The sequence below is a fragment of the Alligator sinensis genome, unplaced genomic scaffold (genome assembly GCF_000455745.1).
Source record: "Alligator sinensis unplaced genomic scaffold, ASM45574v1 scaffold367_1, whole genome shotgun sequence".
Lineage (NCBI taxonomy): Eukaryota > Metazoa > Chordata > Crocodylia > Alligatoridae > Alligator > Alligator sinensis.
This window is the reverse complement of record NW_005843051.1, coordinates 57,153-63,157: the sequence shown is the minus strand read 5'-3', so window position 1 is coordinate 63,157 and position 6,005 is coordinate 57,153.

Below are 6,005 nucleotides of genomic sequence, written 5' to 3'. Positions count from 1 at the left end.
TGACCCACAGGGTGACTTTCTCTGGTGGGTTATCAAACAGACTAATCAGAATAGCCCCAACAGTCACACTGAGGATGCCTGCAGCATCTGTCTTCTCTACCGCAGTGGGGATTTGGAAAGCCATCCTTAAAGCCTTTCATCTTAAAATCAGTTTCTCATGTTCAGAAGACTATCATTATGGAAGACTGACTGCTCTACATCAGCAGTGGAGCTCCAGCCCAGTACCTCTAGAGCATGAATGCTAAACCTGAGCTGAGGAACCACCTGGGGACCAAGACAGATTCCAACACCAGATGGGTCGGTCAAGGAGGGTGGATAGCGGGAAGGAAGGGAGGGTAATATTGCACATACTGAGCTGTAGGTTAGAGCAAGATTTTGTGGAGAACATGCTAGCAAAGTGGTGCTGGGGCCCAGCCATGATGGAAAAGTCCCACAGTTTACAGTCATGTTGAAATTTTTGATCTACCTGTCCTTTAATTGTTTGCACCCAGAAGTAGAAGATTTGAAACCAGACCTGTCTAGCTGGGCTCCGCTGCTGCTTCTGGATCAGGAGTGGCCATGTCTTCATGAGATGCTGACTGCACAGTTGTTACCTCATAGTCATTTAGTGCTTGTATAAACAAGGACTAAATGACTGCTCATTAATCGGAGTTACTGCAGTTGTGTCAAGAAATGGCTTTTTTGTAACACTGATGGCGCAGTAGCTCAAGACTACTGTGCAGTAGCATTGCATCATGCTTCTTGCCATGCAGTGCTACTGTACAGTCAGCATCTTGTGTTGACGTGGCCGATGTCAGTGACATTCAGAAAGAGGCATAAGCAGACCCAAAGAAAAACTCTGTTCTATTACTCTCCCACATGCCTTGAGAGCTTCTGGATTGCATGCTGGTTCACAGCCTTGCCAGGAGAAGATTTCCTGCTATGTGGGAACAGGCCAACCCTGCTGGGCAGGTCTTGGCCAGGCAGATGTCTCTGCCTGAATAGCTGCCTCCCTGTAGTCAACTGATCCTGAATCAACGCTGTCTCTTGCTTCCATTTTGGTGACAAACTGGTTTCAGAGCCATTCTACTGCTTGTTGTGACGTTAGCTAGATGCCTATGTTGCTATTTGGATGGGTCCAAGAAAAAGTCGACAATGTGCATGGAAATGAGTTTTCAAAGGACACAGCATCCTTGAAAAGATACAGTTATCATGATAACAGGCATTGGTGTTAGTGTGGTTTGGCAAGTTCCTCATGGTGCAACACAATTATTAGAATGAAAGTGCAATATCATGTTTTATGGCAAGTCATAAAGCTTAATCAGTTTAAAAATGGTAACGAGCATGAGATAGCAAAGCCAGTACATGGAGATAACAGCTCTACCCAGTTCTGTTTTGCTCAGGAACAGTTCTTCACATATCGTTATGCAAAGTAGTTGTGGTACAGTGAGCAGAGTAATTCTGGGTCCATTTTATAAGTTGATTTCACTGGGGATCTAGCTCCTATGAGAAGATACCTATTTATTTACAATAGTGAAAAAAATAATAAATTACATTATTGAGTAGTGAATCTCATTGCAGTTAGTCAAGCCTTAGAGAAACAGACAGCCTAGTAATCTTTAAAACCTATTGCCTGGGATACCAAATAGTCATACCTGGAAGGCAGGATACAGAGTAGCTGTCAAAAATACACATCCATCTGAATTACTCCCTGGAGAAAACCAAATAAACAATAGGCAAACTACCACTTTTCTCTGTATCATTGTGGTTCATAGGACATTATATATATAGGAATGGTTCACATTGTAGAAGCATGGAGTTCAAAAAGCTCCAAAGAGCCACTGAAGGATGAAGTGAGAAATTGTATTGTTTCTTTTTTGGAGGATGCTTATTCAAACACACAAAGGCTGCTGGCAGATGTTAAGGCAGTCACACAGGTGGTGTTTGAAGAATTTTATTCTCCATTCCCCAAATTGCGTGACTCGCCATGTCAGATGTGCATGGCAAATTGTGTGATTCTGGGAATGGGCCATAAAATTCCTAAAACCCTAACTGCACAAGCTGCCAGTGTTGGGGGGACGAGGGGGAGCAGGAAGCTCTCTGATTCCCAGCTGCACCTCCCGCACACTTGGAAAGAGCGGCTGAGGAGTCAGCAGCTCTGCACTCCCTAGGTGCTGCTTTCACAGGTGCCCAGAAACATAAAAAAGTGGGCATGCAGCTGGAGCTCCCAGCTGCACGCATGCTTTGTAAAGGTCCAGAGTGCAGTGAGCCCGACTTTGGGAAGCCTTTCCCTGATGTTGCGCTCAAATCCCCCAGACCTCCATAAAGTGGACAAGCTTCTGGGAGTTCTGGCTGAACACCCACCAGCTTTTCTGAGTTCCCTCATGACATAAGCCCAACAGGCTGGTGGTTCTCCCCATAGGACAGCTCCCTCATCCCTGGCTTCTAAAGCCAGTTTAGAGGCACCCAACATGAGCAGTGAGACATGGGGAAGGTCTCATCCCTAGCTCCTTGTGCTGCACACCTTTTTAAAAAGGGGTGTGCAGCTGGGGATGGGGAAGGCCACTCAGTATGTAAATCTGGGGACGAGGGAGGTTTCCCATGCCCCACTGCTGAAGTCTTTAGACTGGTGTGGGCAGTTGGGAATGGGAAAAACACTCCTATCTCTAGCTATACACCCCTTCTTTTTTTGGAAGATGCTTAGTCAAACTCACAAAGGATGCTGGCAGGCATTAAGGCAGTGACACAGTTGGAGTTTGAGGAATGTGGACACACATGGCCCCTGTTGAGATAAGGTGGTCTGGAGAAAGTAGGGTCACAACTTTCAGAGGGCTTTCCTTGTTCAGGAAGGGTGCAGGCCATTGGGAAAGCTTGACAATCTGACCTAGGCTCATCGGTATACTCCGGTCTCTGCATGGTGCTCCTGCAACCTGTGGCAGCAGGACAGCCAGGGAATCTGTCCCTCAGGCTTGGAGGTCTCAGGGGCTAGGAACAGACATTCAAAAATCCAGAGCCTGAATTGATTCAACCTTTGCAAGTTAGTCTAACCTACCCAGGTTGAACCAAGGTGTAACAGGACAAACATTCTCTCTGGACTGAGGAAATGCAAGCACACGCTCAGGGCAGTACCCGGTGGAATAAGCCCCTCCTGCCGGGATGGGGCTGGCCCCAAGGACGCTGCTCTGAGTGCAGATTGAGTGGCGGCTATGGTTGGGCTGGGCAGACCCAGCTGTGGTTCCCTGAGGGCAGAGTAGAGAATAAAACACTGGTAACTCATGTTACCTGCCTCCTCCACCCAGAGGCCCTGCAGGCAGCGTCTGCCCCTGCCCCTGCCCTGCCGCTGGAGCAGCAAGGGGGGAGCAGACCCCGTCACTGTTTCCTCAAGCATCAGCTTCTTCCTGGTGGGTGCTGTGATGCAGGACTGGTAGAGCTGCTGCAGAGCGTGGTGGCGCTGTGGGAGGCTTGCAGGGCTTGCACTCCCCATTATGACAGGGGCTGCTGCCCCCAACAAGGGCCCTGCCCTCTCCCACTGCAGTGGCAGGGCAGGGGCATGGCCAGAAAGGGCATCTCGGGAGGGGGGCAGAGACAGAAGTTATTTCTCTTCCCTCCGGCGTCCAGTGGAGGGGACAGCAGGAGGTCTATTCTGCCGCAGGGAGAGAGTGCAGTGGCGACGGCGGGCAGACCCAGGAGACTAACTCTCCTCCCTGTCCCCTTTGCCTTGGGGGCCATGATGCCCTGCTGCTACAGGAGTGAGGGGGGAACGCCCAGCAGACCTGGCTCAGGTCCCTGCCTGTGGGATAGAGAGCGGGTAATTAAACCAGACCCCCCACTCCTGCCTGTCCCTGCTCCAGCTGGGAGCAGAGGAGTGGGGCCAGTCTGGCTGGGCTGGAGCAGAGAGCCCAGCCCACAGAGCATGTTGGGATGCTGGGGGAGTTTGGTTTAACTTAAACTAGGAAGGGGTCTGGGACAGATATTGCATAAACCAGTTTGAGCCAAATCAGTTAAGTCTGATACTACATTCAACCAGATTTATCTCAAACTGGTTTCAGCCATTTTGTGCACTGAATGTCTGTTCTGTTACAGATTTAAACCAGTTTCTGATCACTTAAACAGGTTTATGTGTAATGTCTGTCCCTAGCCAGGGTGAAGAGTTAGGCAAGCTGTGGGTGGTGCATTTCATTCTTTGCCCTTGCCCATTCTATGTGCAGTGGGTGTTTCCCCATAGGCTGCCCTGGTCCAGCCCAGTTGGAGCCTGCCCTCCCCTTCTCTGCCTGGAGATAAAAGGGCAGGGAGCAGGCTGCCATGGGAAGAGGAGCAGAAGATGACAGGTGAGATGCTGGTGTATATAATGCTTGCTTTTTCTTGAGCAGAGCTATAGGAGGAACAGGAGGGAGCTGCACTCTGAGTGCACTGAGAAGTTCTTGACTGCTCCTTAGCATAGTCTTTGTGACAGCCTCCCTTTTCTGTCCTGGTCTAGTGCTGGGCGTTGTCTTTGCTCTCTGTCATGCATTCTGTCTCTGGCAGTTGTACAGTCCTGTTGGGCAGTGGTGTAGTAAATGAAACCATGCAGCTCCATGATTATATACTGTTTCCTTTCTACAGGTCTTCTGAGGTGTCTCTCTGATGTCTGCATTGCTTGGTCAGGTTTCCTGTACTGTTGGGCAAGGGAGGCTTCCAAGTCCCATCTGCACATCAGAGCCTGCCTTCAGTGTGCATCATTGCAGCTTCAGGAAGCCTTGTTGTGGGGTGGGACTAGCAGCTGTAGGAGGATCAAATATTGTCACCACAGCTGCCAGCCTGAAATGATCAAAATCATGAGACAGGCTTCAGATTTTGTGGGATGGGCTAAAAAGCATGAGATTAAAACAGTAACCCAGTTGGGTCTCTGCAGCTTGGGCTCTGAGCTGCAGGTTGAATTTGCAACATGTTCTCAAGCTTTTCCTTGTAATAGGCAGGACTAGCTTTAACACTCTATACAGTACATGTGTGTCTATATGAAATGCGCCTGAGAATGTCAGGTAATCACATGACTCCAGGAGCTGGGGATAAGAAGCCTCACATATCATGAAAGATTTGTGCATGGTTTGCATTGCCCTTATTGATCACACTGAATGGCCTTGGCCTCCACAGAGGGCCTTGCACACTGGGTTGTGGGCCTATTGTAACCACATAGCTGGTACCTCTCCCTACTAGAGAGATGAGTGACAGCTTCTTTGATTGTCTTTGCCTGTCCTGCCTTGGCACATGCAGGGCGGAATAGCCCTATACCACTCCATCTCAGTTCAGGAGCTTGCTCTGAGCAGTGTGGGGCAGGGTGGCGCTGTAGTGTGACTGTAATGCTTCAGCTGATCTCTGCTGCTGGATGGCAGATGCAAAGGGAACAGATGAAGCTCATTATAGATCAGAGCCAACCTGTTCTTAACAGTGGCTACTTGTTATCAGATTAAAAGCACTCCACAACCCTCTCTTTAACAGGCAGTTGGGTTTCATAAACAGCTGATGCTTTATGCTTGGCAGCAGCACTTGCCTTCCTTTCCTTCCTTCTTGTTCACGCCTGTATCTGGGCCTGGTCTCTGCTGCACGAAGAACAGGACTGTTGAGGGTCACAGCCTAACAAAGAAGATGGATTAGGCAGGACATGATTTAGTACCTGATGATGGCCCTGTCCACTTGTTCTTGGCCACTTCTTTTAGCTTCTGTATTTTCAGTGCTGACACACTTACAGTGAACTCCTGATCCTCAGGGAGATAAAGCTGCCCTCAGAGCTCTTTAGAGAAGGAAGGGAGAAGGAGGGGAGGGGAGCTGTGGTGGAGATGGGCTGCTTCAGCAGAGTGAAAAGCATTTAACACATCGAAAAGGAGTGATGTAACAGCTTTTCTGCTGTTCTCAGGCAATAATGAGAGGCAGTATCATCCGAGCAGACTGGGTGAAGTTTTTTTATGTATTGGGCTTGTTTCCTCTCTCACTGGCTATCTCCATTGACTGCAAGGGTGTTTCTCCTAGCCTACTAAGGTAAAAATGAGACT